The following is a 19,745-nucleotide window of genomic DNA, read 5'->3' as shown; positions in this document are numbered from 1 at the left end:
TATCTGGTGCAGGATACATTGGGGAACACTGAGGATAAATCAACACTTGTCCAAATCCTCCCTCACCAAGCTCTTTACAGAAGTCAAAACTGCACAGGTCAATAGGGTTTTGTGTTGTCCACATCTCTGAAGGGTAAAGCACAGCATCTGGCATCACCTTTGTCTAGAGCTGGCATGTCTGCGGCATCAGAGGTCATCATATACCTTCTAACTGCAGGGATTATACAAGATTTATTAAAATTTTATTTGAATCTCCAAATTTTACCCAATAAGAAATAAAATTACCCTATTTGGTATCACTACAACTGAATAAGTACAAAAATGTAGTGTAATCCTTACTTCTGGAGCCTTAGTATTTGTTACTGTAAAGACTACTGGGTCACCCTCCCAGGGCTGCGGGGTACTCGGTACCGGACCAGTGTCAGGGGAACGTGTCACGGCAGCGGTTACCCAGACCGTGGCCCTGGGAGCCCAAGTCAATGGCGGTATATGAAGTTAGTGAAATAGAACAGTTTGTGACGCCACCTGCGGTGCTCAGCAATGGAGGTGTTAAGCCGACGCTGCAGGCACATCCTCTGGGACAGATGTTGGGATGCAGCAGTGATGGTATAGCCCTCCACAGGCAGGGCTGATGTCCCAGGGCAGTGTAGTTGTAATGGGAAGGTGCAGGCAGTGTAAAGGATGGTACCCAGATGTAGTGGTGCTGAGCAGGTTGGCGCAAGAATGAATGGAGGACACTGAGGCTTGTAGTTCCAAGGCTTTACTCAGTCTGCGGTACACAAGGATGCCTGCCTCAGGGCCATGTCCTCGGGGTCAGAGACTCTGCCAACCTCCAGGCCAGATAGAAAGCTCCTCTCCAACACTCCGCCAACATGTACCTTTCCTGAACGACTCCTCTATAGCGCCTTTAAGTGTGAAGATCTCCAGTACTGTGGTACTCTGAAGTTCCTCCTGTCAGATGTTCCTAATAACTCTACTCGCATGGCAGACAGCTGTAGCCTCTATCGGGGACTCCTTTCTCCAGAGTCCTGGCTCTCTATTCAGTTGCTGTTGTGCCCCAAGTCTTAGATGGGAGTAGTGAATTTACAGCCAACTACTCCACCGGTGTCTGCTGCAGAACCATAAGTGTCCATACAACCTCGGGGAGCGGGACCCGGCCTTCCACTGAGAAACTAATAGGCAGGGTTCCTCTTCCAATCCACGTCTCCTCTCTGTTCTCCTACTCCTTCGTTCCGCACTCTTCTTTCTAATGGAAGCTTAGGTTGCAGTTCTACGTCTTTCTCCTGTTTCTTTCCCGTGCCAGCTGGCTCAGATCACTGAGGCAGATGCAGCACTCCTTCCTCCATCCCTTCTTCCAGGGATCCCCACTCTTCCTGAGTAGCTTCCTTCCTCACTGTCCCTCTGTCAGACTGAACCTTTAATCCTACACTTTCCCACTTTTATGTATCTTAACTCCACCCACCTCCCAGCACATCCAGTGTTCCTTGCAGGGAACCACCAGAGGTGCCCTGCTACTCTCTAAGCACTGAGCCGCAATGTGTTTGTGCAGAACTACCCTGTTGTGTGGGGTGCGAGTGTGGAAAGGAGTTCCCACCTTACCTGGATGGTGGAGCACTACACCTTAGGAGAAGGTGCAGTACCTCTGTGGCGACTGAGCCTCAGGGGTGCCACACTACAGCTACTGGTTATCTGGAAGTTCCATGTTTTTACCCAATCTTCATCTCCTTCTGTAATGGAAAGTAATGAAGAATCCAAAATTTTCCCAAAATTGTGTCCTTAACCACATATCTGTTTTGGGTGTTGCAACTTTCCCTTTTGTGATCACATCATTTGTAATATCACCTGACCACACAGATTCCTCTTAATCTCTTATTTCTATATTCCAGTAAAACACCTCTGTAGGACTGCTTTCCCATGTGTCTGTCTTATTAGTGTGTATGTAATCTCTTGTAACTGTGTGAACTTAGTCTTGGGTCCTGTGGTAGCATGTAATATTATGTCAGTGTCGTGAATAAAGTGTAGCACAATACAGCATTTTACACCATAACCCATGCAAATGTTTCCGGTAATATCTGCTGAATTGTCTGGTATGTCTTCATCTATTAGGTATTGTAGACTAGATCCTCTTGGACTTTGTGAATGTAGAGTTTTTGGAAAGGTTCATTCACTTCATGAGTATTTATTCCATGATGTAAAAGATCTTCTGCATAGATCAGTTGAAATAGTATAGAGAAACAGAAATGTGATTCCCATCAAACAGCTTTTCCTGAGAAATGTCTTCTCCTGTAGGATTGGTGTTGAATCATATCCATTAAGGACAGGATGTTTAATATTCCAGCTCTTATTGGAATCCATTTCTTAAAATAAATGCAGTATCATTCTGCAATATACAACTTGCATTGATCAACATGTACCCACACTTTATTGTCTGTGGGTAATTTTAACCACATTAGATGCTTGTTGAACAAGAATCATAACTTGTCCCATGGTTTCAATCTCAAAGGGACCTTCCCAGTTACTTTCCCAAGGTCCATTCTTCCTGGCAGTTTAATCCTCACTAGAGCCCCTTTCTTGAATGGATTCATATGGTGTCTCCATTCTCTGCGTTCTTGATGCAGCATGTGGAAGTATGGCTTTCAAGCTTTCCTGCAACTACTGCAACCATTTGGGCCTTGCAACAGCATCTGTTCGAGGTGTGGACAAAACTGGTTCATGTGGAAAAATTGTATTTTTCTTCCTGTCATTAGTTCGAAAGGAGGAAATGGAGTTATGGAAGAAGTGACATGCTGCATTTTTTTGGACCACACTAAAACCGCATTGAAAAAACCGCAGCGTGTGCACAGCGTTTTCAATTGTTACCACCCACCTTTCGTGTCTCCCTTTTTTCCCTCATAGACTGTAAGCTTGCGAGCAGGGCCCTCATTCCTCTTGGTATCGGTTATGATCTGTGATTGTTATGCTGTAATGTCTACTATACAAGTCCCCTCTGAAATGTAAAGTGCTGCGGAATATGTCGGCGCTGTAGAAATAAAATTTATTTTTCATTGATTTAGGCTATGTGCACACGATGCATTTTACCTGCGGATCAGCAGCAGATTTTACCGGGCAGAAACGCTGCAGATCCGCGAAGTGATTACAGTACAATGTAAATCAATTTAAAAAAAAAACCGCTGTGCACACGCTGCGTTTTTTCCGCGCGTTTTTTGTGCGGTCCAAAGAAAACAGCATGTCACTACTTTTGTGTGGTTTTCCACCTGCTCCATTCTCCAAATCTGCAGTGGAAAACCGCAATAAAAATGGAAGAAATCCGCAGGAAAAATGCAGGTCATTTGACCTGCGGATTTCTTAATCTGTGCGGAAAAAATCAGTTGGAAGAAAATCACCGTGTGCACTTAGCCTTACATTGTACTGTAAATCTCTTTGCGGCTCTGCAGCGTTTCTGTCCGGTAAAATCTGCTGCGGATCTGCTGGAAAAATGCATCATGTGCACATGGCCTGAGTGTTCCATTGTTCTGCAGTGCTCCCAGTGGAAAGATTTAGTATTGCAGTATTCAGTGACATGTCATGGATGTCCATAATGGTTGTAATTCCAAGGAGTCTTAGAAAATTTCCACTTCTGACGCAAGATTGTGTGATGCTTTATGCATGGATCAATCAGGACCGTAGACTTCTGTCTCAAGATTCAGGTTCTGTTTTTATCATAAAATAAAGCTGTTGGCTGTCCTGCATCTATTACCAATTCTTCATCAACTGCCAAGTTCAGGCTCATTCACACGTCAGTGTTTGGTCAGTATTTTGCATCAGTGTTTGTATGCCAAAGCCAGGAATGGAACTTACCGAGAAAAAAATATAATTGAAAGACTGACTCCTCCTGTTCCTTATTTTGGAGACATTCCTGGTTTTGGCATACAAATACTGATGTGTGAAAGAGGCCTTAGTCTGAGTTGACAAGTTGGCACATAATACCAAGCTGAGTGCCATTTTTTTACTAGATTATGGTGACAATTAATTCCAGGAGTAGTACACAGTAGTAAAGGTTTTGGTCAGACAAGTGACCTTCAGTGTTATAGATTAACATAGACATAGATGATCATGGACACCCATGAGTTGAGACTGGGCAAGAAGCTGCATGAAGGTAAAACTTACTAGCTGTATGAGCTCCTCAATTACCCTGGCTTTGTCCTCATGCAGTGTAAGGACCAGATCACAGCGGGCAATGCAGCTAGGAAGGACCACATTGAGAGGAAAGCCTCCATCTCCAAAAAGACCACCAGCTGCATATTCAAACTGCTACAAGAATCTGGTATCAAGATAGCATTTGTGGCTAAGTACTGTGCATCTGGTTCATTGCCACTCTGTGAGATGATCCCTATAGAGTGGATGTGCAAGAGAATAGCCACCAGTTCATTCCTGAATAGAAATCCTGGGGGTACCAGAAGGATATACATTTTATCCTCCTAAAGTATAGCTGATGTGAACTCATTTTCTGGTTTACCTCTGGCTTCTGGTGAGGGTGGTGGAGCTGGCTGTGTTGACAGAGGAGTCGTGAGTTCTCCATTTGAGCTCCCTCTAGTGGTGGCAGTAGGTAATGAAGCTGTTCTAAATGGCAGAGACCTGCCACCTGAGGAGGAGGACTGTGAGTGGACTGTTGTGAGTTCATTTTCCCCTTCACCGTCGATGCCTGTCTGATGAACTCCCTCTTCTGGTGAAGGAAGGTAGTGAGGCTGATTACCAAACACCTGATCTGGTAGATGACTGGGTAACAGGAAATTCTGACTGGATATAAGGCAGCCGACGCCCTTCTGAGTTGCTGGTGATTTCTCTGCTGGATTCTTGGAGACCGTCTGATTCCTGCTTCCCAAAGATAAGCTTTTGCTCTGCTATTGAACTTATTAGTTTTGTTTACCTTGTTTTTTGGAGTTCAGCCATCCCCAGTCGGGGGTGTGCGGAGTTCCATTTTTGTCTCTGATCAGTTTGTCTCTTTACTCTGTCTTCAGAATTTACATGAGTGCTGATAGTCTTTTTGAAGTCCTAGCGACTTCAGGGCCTGATTTTTCCTATCAGACGGTTGGGACATTTTTTGGTAGGGCTTTTTACGGATTGCAGACAGCAGCTTTTCTATCCTGTCCTTTTTAGTTAGCTTGGGCCCCATCGTTTGCTCAACCTATCTTTCTATCTGTGTTAGTGTTTTCATCTTGCTTCACTGTCATTATATGTTGGGGCTGCCTATTGCTTTGGGGTCTGCTCTGGGGCAGTTTAGATTTCCCTTTTCTTTCTTTAGGCCTATTTAGTTCTCCGGCTGTGATTGAGGGGTCTAGGGCATCGTAGGAACCCCCCACGGCTACTGTTAGTTGTTGTGGATAGGATCAGGGGACTGCAATCCGATAGCTACCAACCTCTCCGGTTTTCTGGACTTAGCTTGTATTTTGGTATTTTCCTCCTTCGGTGACTCATAACAGTGGACATCAGGAGTTTCTGAGTGGATTTAAGTCAGCCGACTCCCTAATTTTGTGCTGGTGATTTTTCTCCTGCCCTGAGGCTCTGGTTTCCAGTTCTGTTCCTGCGTTCTCAAGCTAAGTGTGCTCTGCTGTTTCTTCACATGAGATTTGGTCTGGTTTACTCAGTTTTTGTGGTCAGCCAGCCCGTGCTGGGGCTGTGCTGAATTTCCATTCTTATGTCTGTTTATGCCAGTTTGATTTTTGTCCCTGATCAGATTGGTATATTCTGATGACAGAGCAAAAAGACCAGAGTGCTGATATAGGAAATTGAAGTCTAGCGACTTCAGGGTTTTTGTTATCAGAAAGTGCTGGACATTTTTTGGCAGGGTTTTGTGCGTGATTGCAGACAGCATCTTTCCTTTCCTGTCCTTTCTAGTTGGTGTGGGCCCCATCATTTGCTCAGCCTATTTTTCTATCTGTGTTTGTGTTTTCATCTTGTCTTACCAACAATACATGTTTGGGGGCTGTCTCTTGTTTTAGGGTTTGCTCTGGGGCAGTTTAGATTTCCCCTTTTCTTGCATTAGGCTTATTTAGGTCTCTGGCTGTGACGAGGCATCTAGGATCATCGTAGGTACGCTCCACTGCTACTGCTAGTTGTGTGGCTAGGATGAGGGGGCTGCAACCCGCTAAGCTACCAACCTCTCTGGTTTTCTGTGGCTTAGCTTGTTTTTGTGTTTTCCTCCTCGGTGACTCATTCATAACATATAGCTGTCTTTCAAGGATGATGCCAATAATGACTCTCAATGGTCTGAAGATCAGCTGATTGCAACTAAACTGTGCTGGCCTTGTGATTGGCCAGGCAGAGATGGACATCATGAACCATTCCACAGTGGCCATCTTTGAAATTCTGGAAAAAACATGGTCAGCACAAGACTGCACCCGAGTGAATATGAAGATTGAGTTTGGTGTGGATGTGACCAAAAAAGAAATGGTCTTTGCTGATGTGATTGATAACGACTCTTGGCATCTATGGCCCTCAGGTGATCAGACCCAGCAGAAGGATGAACAGACTTGCCACAAAAAGTCAAAAGAAGCTGAGTGGGTTGCAGACAAAGTGGAGTTACTGGTGACCTAGTCATAGCCAAGAATGGATTGTTGTTGATGAGGTAAATTTCTGACCTAGTCCACTGTGAAAAGATTAAGCAATCTGTGCTAATTATGGCATCCCACATGAACTGAGGGACATGTCTGAACACAAAGGACCTGATGAGACTGCCTGTTTGTGTTGGTCTCTCCAGGCATGTGATGTGACTGTCACACAGCCGCAACACATGCAGCTGCGGCGCCTAACCACTGATAAATGGGAGTGCTCCAGGTTTCCGATGCAGCTATTTGGAAACCGCTAATGGTATTCAGATAAGCCCTAGTGATGGGTGAGCACTAAAAAGCTCGTGTACTCATTGGTTGGATCCAGCAAATTGGAATACCCGATAAACCCGTGTAATGAGCTCAATGTAAGTCTATGGGAAAATGGGGAAAAGTAAGCACTTGTGCCACGACCTCCCACCCCAACCCCCCTCAGGTGATTTTGTGGCCTAAAAAAATCTGAAATCATTAGGAACAGTGTTCAAATTACATGGTATCATCATGGGGAATACCCCTGGAAGCATTTCAGACTCCCAGGTCACAGCTATGAATAATGTTAGTCTTATACCATTTTTACAGGCACACAATAAAACATACAAAAATGAAACTGAAATGGATTTTCCTGGGAAATATGTTAAAGAACATCCTTTTCATGGTAATTTGTATGGAAGACAAAATAAATAACCCAAAACAGAAATGTTCTTCCACCACTTGGACTATGTTCACAACTAGTGTTTTGGTTGTTTTTCTCAAATTTAGCATTGCTTTCAACCAAGACAAATGCATTCACTTGGGAAATGTCACTTGAGGAAGTGGAGACAAAAGGGAGATGGTAGAAAATGCTTCTTGTGTATGGTGCAGCCATTAGTAGAAGATGGGGGTGTTCCCATAGTGCTGCATGAAGTATAATTCTGAATTTCAAATTCTGTTCTGTGCTCACCTCCATGGTTAGTGATGAGAAGGGCTCTTTTACTCTAATTGGGTACTGTTCAAGAAGCTTCTTGAATCATCTTTATCAAGTTGCTCTCCTGGATTGATTCCTTCTTCCACTTCATCTTCTTCTTGGTCTTCTTTCTTCTGGCTACTTTCTCCTCTTAATCGCTGTAGATCTGTGGAACTAGACAGACAAAGTAGTTAACTTACACTCTCAATGGTAGTGATAACTAAAACTAATTGAATAAACATCTTCCATAATGCATCATTGCTTATCTCCACTCCTATAAAAATGGGTGGCAGGGCTGCCTATGCCTGGAGGTGAGACTTATTTTGTGCTTTTTCCTTTTTCTCCCAATATTATTCAACTTCAGATGGGAAATTCCTTCTTGCTGATGTTTATGGTTGATGTAAGTTTCAAGAAGTTCTCGATTTTCAAAGGTTTTCTTGTGCCATTTGGTAAAATCGCTCTTGCCTCTTTTGCACTCACCAAAGGTTGATGAAATCTAGAGAGAAAATACGTTAGTGCTAGTGACTACCACACAAGTAAGCATACAATTCCTACTATTCAAGCCACATGTCATTGTCCTCAGTACTAATCCTCAATTCCCAATTCAGACCATCCTGACCAGAAGCACAGGCAATCACCACCTCTTGGTGTACAATTGTAAGTGGAAAAGTCAGGTCCAGCTTCTTGGTTCAGTTGAGCATTTGCTGTTTCAATATATGCAATAGTGCAACACACAGACCCCTACTGCCGTCCTATGCATTTTGACTCTTGGACTAAGACTTCATAAGAGTCAAAACTCACAGGCTGGCAAGAGGGGTCTGTTTACTTTGATATACTGGAATATGTATTGAAACAGCAATAAATTAGTAACTGCACCTAGAAGCTGGACATGTCTTTTCAACGTTTCCTACTGTTCACTCACTTCTCAGGGAGCTTTACCAAGTCCTTCCCAGAATGTGTAATGGGTTGTCCTTTTAACGTCACAAGAAAATTAAGTCTTTGAATTCTTCAGCTGAGTTGGTCAGATAAATTTGAGGTATGTTTCGAATAGCTATCGAATAAAAATTGTGTTAAGGATTTGCTTAACTGAACATAGAACAAAGTAAATATATTGATTTACCCTTACACACATCTTCCTACCAGGGCCGTATTGTTTGTGCTGCCCTAGGCACTTTTAGTGCTGCCTCCCCCATTGGTGAGCATGAGTAATGCAGACCCTGTCGTCAGTGACTTGGGCTACTGTCAAATCAGTGATTTTTGCATTTCGCAGCAGATCCGGTAGTTTTTCTGCATTTGCCATGTAACAGATCACTTGTGGCAGCACTGCATTCGGCCTCATTCATTCCCTATGGGACTTGCAGACATGTGTGACACTTGGGTTTTTGCCGTGATCTAGCAAATGCGGTACTTGTAGCAACTGAAGAAAAAAAAGCTGCTAGGTAATGAATGAGGCCGGATCTATGTGTATGCCCATGTAGCTCTTTCAAAGATACTTCAAGCAATATTTTTACACGTTCAGTCTATTCATCTGAGAACGGTTTGCATACATATTCAAATGAGGTAGTAGATCAATTGCTCTAGCTCTATACCCGCTCGGTGCCACCTCTTCCTGATCAACTTGCAGCTTTTTTCCAGAATAAAACACATCATAGAGGCTGTCGGTGAAGCAAAAGCAGGTAGCACTCTGCGGGAAATAGAGCTGGAGTGATAGAAGGTTAAGATCCACCACAGTCGTTCAGCATTTCATTTGATATATAAATTATGCCTATTACTGAATAAAGGGAGAAAGGGGCTGACCATACAAAGGTGTTAACTGAGTTTGTCTTTAAAAGAGCTACATGTGGGTCGCCCTCGCACACCCAGGGCAGCGTGGTACTCTGTACCGGGCCGGTGTCAAGGCGGGAATGTCACAGCAGCGGTGACCTGGTCCATGGCCCTGGGCACCCAATATCAATGGTGGTGATGTTAATGGTGTTAAAGTTTATATGAATAGTTCATGACACCACCCGTGGTGTTTGGCAAGTAAGATGGTAAGCCAACGCTGCATACAGATCCGCTGGGACTGATTGGTGTGGTGCAGCAGAGATGGTAAAGCTCCCCACAGGTGGATCTGTAGTCCCAGGGCAGTGTAGGTGCAATGGATGAGGAGAGGCACAGAATGGTATGGATGCTGGTACCCAGTTGTAGTGGTGTGGGAATAACTGGAGGACACGAGTATACAGTTCCAAAGCTTTACTCACTGTTTGCAGTTCACACAGCTGCCTGCCTCCGTACTGTGTTCTCTAGGTCAGGGCTCCAGCCAACCTCCAGGCAGGATAGGATTCTCCCTTCAACACTCCGCCAACATGTACCTTACTGAACGACTCCTCCAATGCGACTTTAGTTGCGTAGCACTCCAGTACTTAGTTACCCTGGAATGCCTCTCTAGGTGTTCCTAGTCTTTGCTTATGACACAGCTTCAGCCTGCTTTGGGGACTCCTCACTGCGTCCCGGCTCTATATTCAGTTGCTGTTGTGTCCCAAGTCTATGATGGGAGCAAGGCGTTAGCGGCTCACTACTCCTCTGGTGTCTGTTGCCGGACATAAAGATCCAATTAACCTCAGGGACCGGGCCCTGGCCTCTGTGCTCTCTGGACTGGAAGTGTTCTCTTTCTCAACCTGCTTCCCACCGTTCTTCTGTTCTCCTTCGTTCCGATCTGTTCTCTTTCTTATGGAAGGTTAGGTTATCAACCAGATCAGTCTTTCTCTGGTATTTCTTGTGCCAGCAGCCCAGATCACTGTGACCTGCTGCAGCATGTCCCTCAGACACCCATCTTCTCTCTCCTCTAACCAACTAACCACTAACTTTCACTCTTCCCACTCTTTTATATCTAACGCCACCCGCCTCCCCAGCACCTCTCGTGTTATGAAGCCAGGGACCACAAAAGGCACCCTTTGACCAATCCAGCATAAAGCATGGATGGGTCCCTGCTGAACTATCCTGTGTGTGGGGTGCAGGTGCAGAAAGGAGTTCCCAGCCTACCTGGATGGTGGGGCACTACACCTTAGGAGAAGGTGCAGTACCTCTGTGGCGACTGAAGCCTGAGGGGCGCCACACATGCACATATATAACGCTTGGAGGGGTTCAGTCCTGCAGACTGCCTTTAAATAAATACATTGGAACATAGTGTATAAGTATGGTAAAATAGCAGTCCTTATTCCATGAAGCGCTACAACTCCTTTAGTCAACTGATCAATGCTGATGTCAAAATTGATAGCCTATTATAAGGATAGGATGAGTGAAGAATTCTGAAACCATGGATATGTGATGATGATCCTAAATGGTGCTTGGCGCTCTTCCATCCGGTTCTCATTATCAGACTCCATGAGCACCTGATCATATTCACTAAGAACTGCAAGAAACATTATGGAGGTGTATCCACTTCTTCCTTCTCATTGCTGCCCTCCTACGTCCACCATTCTGAAGATGACACTTTGTAAATCAAATGGATTTGATGATTCCTCTTGTGGGCACTCTTACTCAGAGCACAAGTTGTTGAAGGTAGATATCCATGATCTGTAATACGGTCCAGGTCATTTGGATAATTATTTGTGGAATCAGTTGATAATCCCATCTCTTATCATAGCATTCTTGTATGCCAGGGTCATTCCATAAAAATTTCACTGCATCTACTTAAGGGATCTCAAATGAGCCCACCTTCTCAATATCAACTTCCCGAAATAACAGTGCATGGCCCTTGTTGTGTTGATACTTGTATGGAATTTTAAGGGTCTCCCTTGCCCTAATCATAGCTTGCATTGCAGTGAATGTTCTGGTACACAAGCTTAGTGAAGCCCCTCTTCATCAGAGTAGCCAGATCCATGGATAATCCTTATCTGCTCCCGGCGGGTGTCCCTCTTGTCTTGATGGAGCTGCCTGTCTCGTCACTGATCCTCCGAGCTTCCTTGGCCTCCTCGCTGAGGCAGCACACCATGATGGACTCCAGAGTCATGTCTGCTAACTGCTAGTGTTGCTGGAAAGAGACAGACCCCCCACCCTGCAAGTCACAGAACTGCTTCTCCTTGTAAGAAGGGGAATGCTGTGCAGATTGGGGGGAGGCAGACTGAGGAGACATGAGATCCCTTTAAATAAATACATTGGGACATAGTGTATTAGTATGGTAAAATAGCAGTCCTTATTCCATGAAACTCCACAACTCCTTCAGTCAGCTGATCAGTGCTGATGTCAATATTGATTGCCTATTGTAAGGATTGGATATCAATATTAAATCCTAAAATGAATTAAACAGATGTTTAGTGCATATGATGTCCACAGAGCTAATGCACAATGCTGTCAGCAGAAATATTCTTGTATAGGTATTACGGTAGCACAGTGGCTCTGTGGCTAGCGCTGTAATGGTGGCTCAGTGATCAGCGCAACAGCTTTGTAGGATTGGGGTTCAAATCCCACAGAGTGACAGTTGTGCAGAGTTTATGTTCTCTCAGTGTTTGGAGTGTGATAGGAAACCCACACAAAGACCTACTAATAGGATATTTAGATTGTGTGCCCCAATGGGGACAGTGTTGATGTATTTAAAGCGCGTGGAGTAAAAAGGAACCTGTCACCTCGTTTTGCCACTATAAGCTGTGGCCACTGTCTTTCGGTGCTGTAGGGATTTAACTCGCTCAGGAGCCACCGGAGTCAATCGGGAGGCAATCTCCTTTAAAAGTTCATAGGGTTTATTGCTCCATAACCCATAAACCAGCACATGGAGTCACATGTTAAAGTTTGGGCACCCCTATCAATGTTAACCTTTTTTCTTTATAACAATTTTGGTTTTTGCAACAGCTATTTCAGTTTCATATATCTAATAACTGATGGACTCGGTTATATTTCTGGATTCAAATGACGTTTATTGTAATTCTTCACTCATCCTACCTTCCACATGGCTCAATCAGATCCATGCTCTCTCCCATGTGACCTACTCTGGTTACCTTATATGGTCCGTAGCCACGCCCAGCGGGTCACATGGCTATGACTTCATCTTAGGACCTTCCAGCATTCATGCACATATACTTTATTGTGACACTTTTAAACACACCCCTGGGTGGATTTGTAGACTGATCCCACCTATCTCATCAATCATCTGAAGGCTTCTCTCTGACACCTTGGAATGACAGATCAGCTCTCCTGATCAGCACATAAGCAAGCCTTCATCTCAAGGCCACCCACCTTGAGATACATAACGATCCTTCAGCATCCTATACCCACTACCACAATGGATATGACTGTTGGCCCGTCCGGGAACACCCACACAGCGCCCCCTAGAGGACACAGTAGTCACTACAACAGTGTTTATCTTGCAGGTCAGATCTGGGGCTTATCAAAAGCATTCTAGAATGCTGTAGATAAGAAAAACATGTTTTATTATACTCACCAGGGGGCGGTCCGGTCCGATGGGTGCGCAGGTCTGGCAACTCCCATCTTGATGCGATGTAATTTTCCTTGACTTGTGGTGCTCCTGCGCAGGTCTACTGATCTGCAATGTTGACGGCAGAGCAGAGTAAGAAGAGCCCAAAGGAGGTTACCTTCACTGCTCCTTATCCAGAACCACGTGGCCAGATAGCAGGTTTGCCAGTGGTGAAGACTTTCTGCCCTAGACATACTGGACCATGTAACTGCTATGGTTAGAGGAACAGGAAGGGGGACTGGACCGGAAGGTGTGCAGGCAGAGGGCATGAAAGCAGAGCGTGCCAGGGGGAAAGCAGCTTGCAGCACCACACTCCCAGAGAGAGGACTCCCAGTCAGAGCACAGAGGCTGAGAAGAGCAATGGTGAGAGCTGTGGTTGAGTACGTGGACTCTGGAATCTTCATGACCAGAGGAGACATTGCCCCTGATAATGCAGAGACAGTGACCCGAGCGTGTATCCCTGGTGACTGCAGTGGCAAGCTGCTCCTCCCTGCATGGAGAATTTAACCCCTATAAAAAAGCCCTTTAACCATTGGTCTCTCTGATCCATGGTGACATCATCAGTACCTGCACATTATTACAGTCCTGCAGTGCGCAGGTGCTTGGCCTCTCTGACCTTTACCAGCTCCTGTGCACTACAGTACTTTGCTCTGCCCTCAACAGGGCAGATCAGTACGCCAGCACAAGAGCGCAGCACAAAGCAAGGATGATGACGACATTGCATGTAGATGGGAGGCACTGGACCTAGACCTGCGACACCCATCAGACTAGACCACCCCCGGGTGAGTATAATATAACTTGTTCTTCATATCTACAGCTTTACAGAATGCTGTAGATAAGCCCCTAAGGGCAGTGGATGCATCTTATAGCAACAAAACGAGGTGACAGGTTCCCTTTTTAATAAGAATATTATTTATTCATTGGTATTTTGCTATGTCACAATACCAGGATCTGAGGATCTTCTGTTTCGAGGTCAAGAGCTCTCTGATGCGATGTTGCTGCCTGTCTCGCTGTCTTCCTCATGACACTGCAGTGTTGTGGACAAAATATTGACTGGTTAACAACAAGTATGGTGTCTATGTACTAACTGAACTATAAACTCTCCCCATAACATGTCCAGCAGACATTGTAGGATTACTATATTGATTTTATTATTCTATTAAGGTCCAGTCTTTTTTCGAAGGCCTTTTTCATACGTCCATGTTTAAACACATACTTGAAAAAATGGTATCTGTCATTGGTGTATGGTCAGTTTCAGAATTTAAAATAAGGGTATTTGCACATGTTGTGGTTTTGCCTGGGGATGGCGCATGCTCAGATTCAGATCTAGTCTCCCGAGATTTCGGGGCAAGATCTAAACCTGAGCATGCACCGCCCCAGTGGCCATTTTCCTGGAGGCCACCGCATCCCTCCAGTGGAGCTTCAGGGGCCTCCGGGCTCTGACAAAATGCCAGCGAAGTCCCCTTTGCTACAGAGCGGCCACCCTAGCAGAGAGCTGCACAGAGCACCGCTGCCATAATGAGGAAATGGGGATACTTGAACCTTCCTGGTGAGGCGCCCCCTCACCTTGTCATCAGTACCACTCCCCACCTCCCCCCCACCTCCATCTTCCCAGCACCACACAATGACCGCAGATTGCTCCGCACCTGCCCTATAAGATGACATCCGGCATACAAGACGACCCCTAGCTTTTAAGATTTTCAGGGGTTAAAAAATCATCTTGTACACCAGAAAATATGGTATAATGTCCAGGGAGAGACGATCTATAATATATAATGCTCAGGTAGTAGATGTATAATATACAATGTACAGTCCAGGCAAATCTATAATATATAATGTCCAGCTAAGACCAGAGGCAGAGATGTATTACAACACTCCCACCCCACTCACTCTATCTGGGACTGGGAGCAAACATTGCCGCCGCTGCTGCTGCCAGTCACTCTCTGGGACCATCTGGGAGCAAACATTGCCGCCGCTGCTGCTGCCAGTCACTCTCTGGGACCATCTGGGAGCAAACATTGCCGCCGCTGCTGCTGCCAGTCACTCTCTGGGACCATCTGGGAGCAAACATTGCCGCCGCTGCTGCTGCCAGTCACTCTCTGGGACCATCTGGGAGCAAACATTGCCGCTGCTGTGTGTGCTCCAGCCAGTAGTAATGGACACCAGAGACACAAGATGGGGAGCTGACAAGCACCTTGACACGATTCACCACCCTGGGCTTCAGGTGTTGTTGGGGAAAAATGCCTCCAAAAACACTGGTGTTCATGATTTCTTATCCATTTATTATAAAAATAAATGAACAAAAGAGAACTTAATTGCATCAGTATTTGGGGACCAATCTCTGCCATCACCAGTTCTAGGTACTTGTTTGCGCACAGTTTTTGATGGCATTTGTCAGGCAGGTCTTTCCAAACATCTTGGAAAACTACCTGCAGATCTTCAGTGTATGAGGCTTGTGCAAATCCTGTCTCCATGTGATCACGCAGACTGACATTGAGGTCAAGGATCTGTGGGGCCAAATCACCTCCAAGTCTCCTTGTTCTTTATACTGAAGGCTGTTACTAAGGACACTGGATGATTTGGATTTTCTGCTGCAGAATAAACTATAATTAGATTTACTATTTGCTCTAACATTTAAATGCAACATATTTTTACGATTATATTTAACATGCAATGTTCTGTGGATTCCTATTGGTGATAATGGGATATTAGTAGGTAAATTGCTTAACCATTTCAGGCAACAAAACTACTCTGGAATATTTTGGTGCAATAATGTAGACTTGCAACCCATTTCAAGGGTCTTCATTGTCAGGGAAGACCCCAACTATCTGAAGGGAGGGAAGCTGTAACTAGCCAAATACTGAGGCTGAGCTGGTAAAGCCCACTTGGGACAGGAAGAGGAGTCAGATGTTACAGATGTCTGTGGCTTGAGTGTTCCTCTTCGAATGTTCTGCTTCCATTTACAACCCTGAGTGGTCATTTTGGGGGGAGTGCAGAGTCTGGAAAAAGGGTGGTCTGCAACTGGATTGAGCTGGTGGCCTCCTTGACAACTTAAATTGAGAAAAATGACACTGCTCTTTGTGTTCCTGACATGTGCTTTTCAGACCATCCCAGAGACTGTCCATGAAAGGCATGTAGTCTGCAAGTGGGATGAGCTGAAGTGGCTGCTCAGTTCCGTTAGGTGAGACCACTATTCAGATTGTGGTCCTTTTTAAGATCCCTTGAACAGGGCGGATTAAAGAAAAGGAGTTTGGTCTGCGTGGATGACCTGTTGCTAGGTCCCTAGTGGTATTTGTCACATGTCATCTAAACTGGCAATTGACATCAACATGTTAAGAATTCTCTGGGTGCAGATGATTCTCCTGAAACATGGTGGTGTACCCTTCTCATGTCATCCTGGAAGCTGAGTGGATCCATGTTTGTCAATTGCACTTCCTGGTCTCCCTTCTGGACTCATGTGGTCATTGCAAAAGAATCCCAAAGTAAGCCTATAAAACGTAGAAAAGTGTCACAGGTTGTTGGGAGAGCGAGTAGAAAGAAGCAGGTATAATGTAGATTTCTTCAAAAGCTAGATTAAAATGCAACCATATCCTTTTAATTTATTTTATTTCTTATGGATACATTAAAATGAATACTTGTTTCAAATGGCTAAATACTGCACATGTGAACTTGGCATAAAAGTGTCATTTGAACAGGTCAATGATGCTTACAGTATTAAGTAAGATGGCAGAACATGTCATATATTTGTATGAACTTGTGGACAGACCTCCTTAGCATTGGAGTCTTCTGTGGATTGTCAATTCTCTGCAAAACTTTCAGATTAAAATACAGGTTTCATGCAATACTAGCTTGTTAAAGCTGCTTCTGTTTTAATAATCATGGACTTCTCAGAAGGTTCCATCACCAGGATCTGGTTAGAATGATCGTGGCACCATGTCCCTCTATGAAGTCTTAGAATTTTCACATTGGATCCAAAGAAGCAGTGTAATTTCTGTATGACTCAATGATTGGCTTTCAGGCTTCTGTCTCAAGACTTAATACAGAACCCAGAAAGCAACACATGATCATAAACTCAAGCTGTTCCATAAACTAAAAAGAACAAGCCCAGAGGTGATAATGGTAAAATGTATATCCCAAGTTTGGCAATCAAGATAATATACAACAGAAAACATAATGCGCAAAAACGCTGACATAAGACCTGATATTCTCACTAAAGTAATCTGTACAGCAAGTTACAAAAAAAGCTCAAGCTATTTGTTCTCCAAATTCTTTTACAAATTCCTTTGTCTTAACTGCCAAGTTGATGCCATGGTCCAAGACATTGACTTTCCAGGGAAAATTGAGGTAATTGAAGTCCAAAACTGGATGACTACAAGAGGATCATGGATTGAAGACCTGGCCTTACATGTTTATGGCTTCTCTTAACCTCTCCCAATGAGCAGGTGGAGTACAGTCTGGACATTGTTTCCAGGTGATGTGTACTCGGTACATTGTGTCACTTTCCATTGCCTTAAGCCAAAGGAAATATCCAGTCAAAGCAACAAAGACCCCTCCCCATGAACAATTATGTATAGTCGGGCTCAAGATTGAAGAAGAATGTCTTAGTCCTCTGTATTCATGTACAGGGTAATGTGACATGGACAACAGTTTCCTACAAGTTGGGTCAAAGCAAGGCCACTCAGCTTGATTTTATGACAAGCTTTGTCCATGAGCAACACATTGTCTGGCTTCAGGTCCCTGTGCATCAACCCTCTACCATGCAAATAGTCGAGAGCCAAAGATATCTATAATGCACACCTGTTGACTGCATCCTTGGGAATTCCAACCTGCAGATAACAGATCAGTACCATGAGATTTAGATTGATCTGAGCAGTGACTTGTCCAAAGCAAAAATACCAAACATTGAAGATGTTACTGTTGGGACAGTGGCTGCTATAGTGAATAAAACTGTTGCAGTGATTGCCACATGGCAATCACATTGTGTATTCTGAGAGCCACTGCCAGATTAATTGGGCAACTACTTATGTCCAGTGATGAGATATTGGGAGACCCAACTTCATCATTTTGTCTGCTGGTATTTGCTTTTGGATGCACAATAGATGGTGCAGCCTATAGGTATTTTTATGGAACAATAAAATTGGCCCCATGCATTGGTATGTCTCCAGACCACTGACAGAGCCAGCTGAATTTGCTAAGAATGAATGACCATACACTATCAATAGCTATCGACTCAACACTTATTTGGTCAACACCCATTTCTCCCAACCTTTCCAAATTCATATTTTTCTGGGAAAAGATGGGCATCTTCTATGTAAGATCATGGTGATTGGATAACTTTGCTTCTAGATGTGTGGAAACTTTTTACAGCTTATGTTGCTAAAAAACATCTGGATTTGCCAATGACCTACAGATAAACCTCTCTGCTCTATGGTCAGTTAAAATCATTAACACATGTTTATACCTAATTCACCACTTAAACCAACTTGGTTAACTTAAATCTTGGATATGCAGGAGTTTGCATGTTGACTGTGAGTTCCAGAGGGCACCATTAAGAAAGGAGAAGGTGAGCACTGAATGTTTATCAGATCGTCAGGATATCTGTGCTGCAGGGTGAGTTTTTATTTATAATGGTGGAAGGGGGCCAAGGGTTAGATCAGATGTTACCAGTGACTAGAGGGAGACATGAACAGGTTGCTTGATTTGTCTAGGTTTTGTGCACTGGATGGATTGGAGTGACTGTGAAATGTCAGCCTTTGTGCTGTACATGGGAGAGGGGGGATGGAGGGGCTGATGTGGAGTATACAGAATGTGTAAAGGGGCAGTAGAGGCAAAAGAAAGCAGCAGCTAAGTGGTGTGCAATTTAACAAGAAGCATATTTGTTTAAATATCTGGCCAGCCTTGCCTGTCTCTTGCCCTATGCACATGCCATGTTTAACCGGCAAGACACTCTGAAAATATTGTACTTAGAAAGAAATTGTGTGCACACATGCGCTCCCCAAGCCAGATCTGAATGTATCAGAAGTTTTCTAGGATGAAAGGACTAATTTGCTTTGAATAATTACTTAATTAGCAAGTGCCCACAGCAGGCATTACTATGTAAGATGCATAAACGCTCATACTTGGCAGCAGAAAAAAAACAAGTGAAAACGCTGAACATTTTAGAAGGGGATCCCAGGGGTAACGTCTATCCTAGCAGAGAGTGACATGGTAAGCATGCCGACATGAGGAGACTTTAAAGCTGCAATGCTCCTTGGGGAAATGTGCAAGTTGTTGTATATTCAGAGGAAGAACAAGAACTCTAGCGCCACCTTTAGGGAGTAGCACATTGACCATTAGGATTGCTCCTTCCTATAGGTGGCACGAGAGTTCTAGCCCCCTTCTGAAGACTTTTAGCAACATTTTAGAAGCAAACGCAGGAACAAGTGGTAAATGGCAGATGCCACGCACACAGATCACTGAAAAGCTTCTGGTATATTTCCAATGTCCACTCAGACCAAGGACAGATCAAATAACAGCACCCGCTGGCCATTTTCAGGATTTCTAATTCACTGTACACCTTTTCCTCTTTACATTTATTCTTTGCTATTACTTTCACAGCCACGAGTTCCTCGCTGACTGGGTGTGATGCCAAGATGACCTGAGGTAAAAATCACGACAGATCAGAACTGCCATATATTATATGAATCTGTGTAATGGATCACTACAAATAATATGCATGTCCCTCCAGTGTATCTGGTGCAGGATACATTGGGGAACACTGAGGATAAAT

The 19,745-nt window shown here is 44.3% G+C and overlaps 1 long non-coding RNA gene and 1 pseudogene across 1 annotated transcript in view; both read left to right on the top strand.

The window, feature by feature from the left end:
• Positions 1-19,745, top strand: part of LOC141055991 (uncharacterized) — a 228,107-nt gene that overhangs the window by 93,155 nt on the left and 115,207 nt on the right. The window lies entirely within an intron of this gene.
• Positions 3,952-6,844, top strand: LOC141056012 (bifunctional phosphoribosylaminoimidazole carboxylase/phosphoribosylaminoimidazole succinocarboxamide synthetase pseudogene; annotated as a pseudogene).

Source organism: Dendrobates tinctorius, unplaced genomic scaffold (genome assembly GCF_039654945.1).
Source record: "Dendrobates tinctorius isolate UK_male_01 unplaced genomic scaffold, ASM3965494v1 ptg000193l, whole genome shotgun sequence".
Lineage (NCBI taxonomy): Eukaryota > Metazoa > Chordata > Amphibia > Anura > Dendrobatidae > Dendrobates > Dendrobates tinctorius.
The sequence above is the reverse complement of the archived record's forward strand: the minus strand, read 5'-3'. Positions and strand labels throughout refer to the sequence as shown.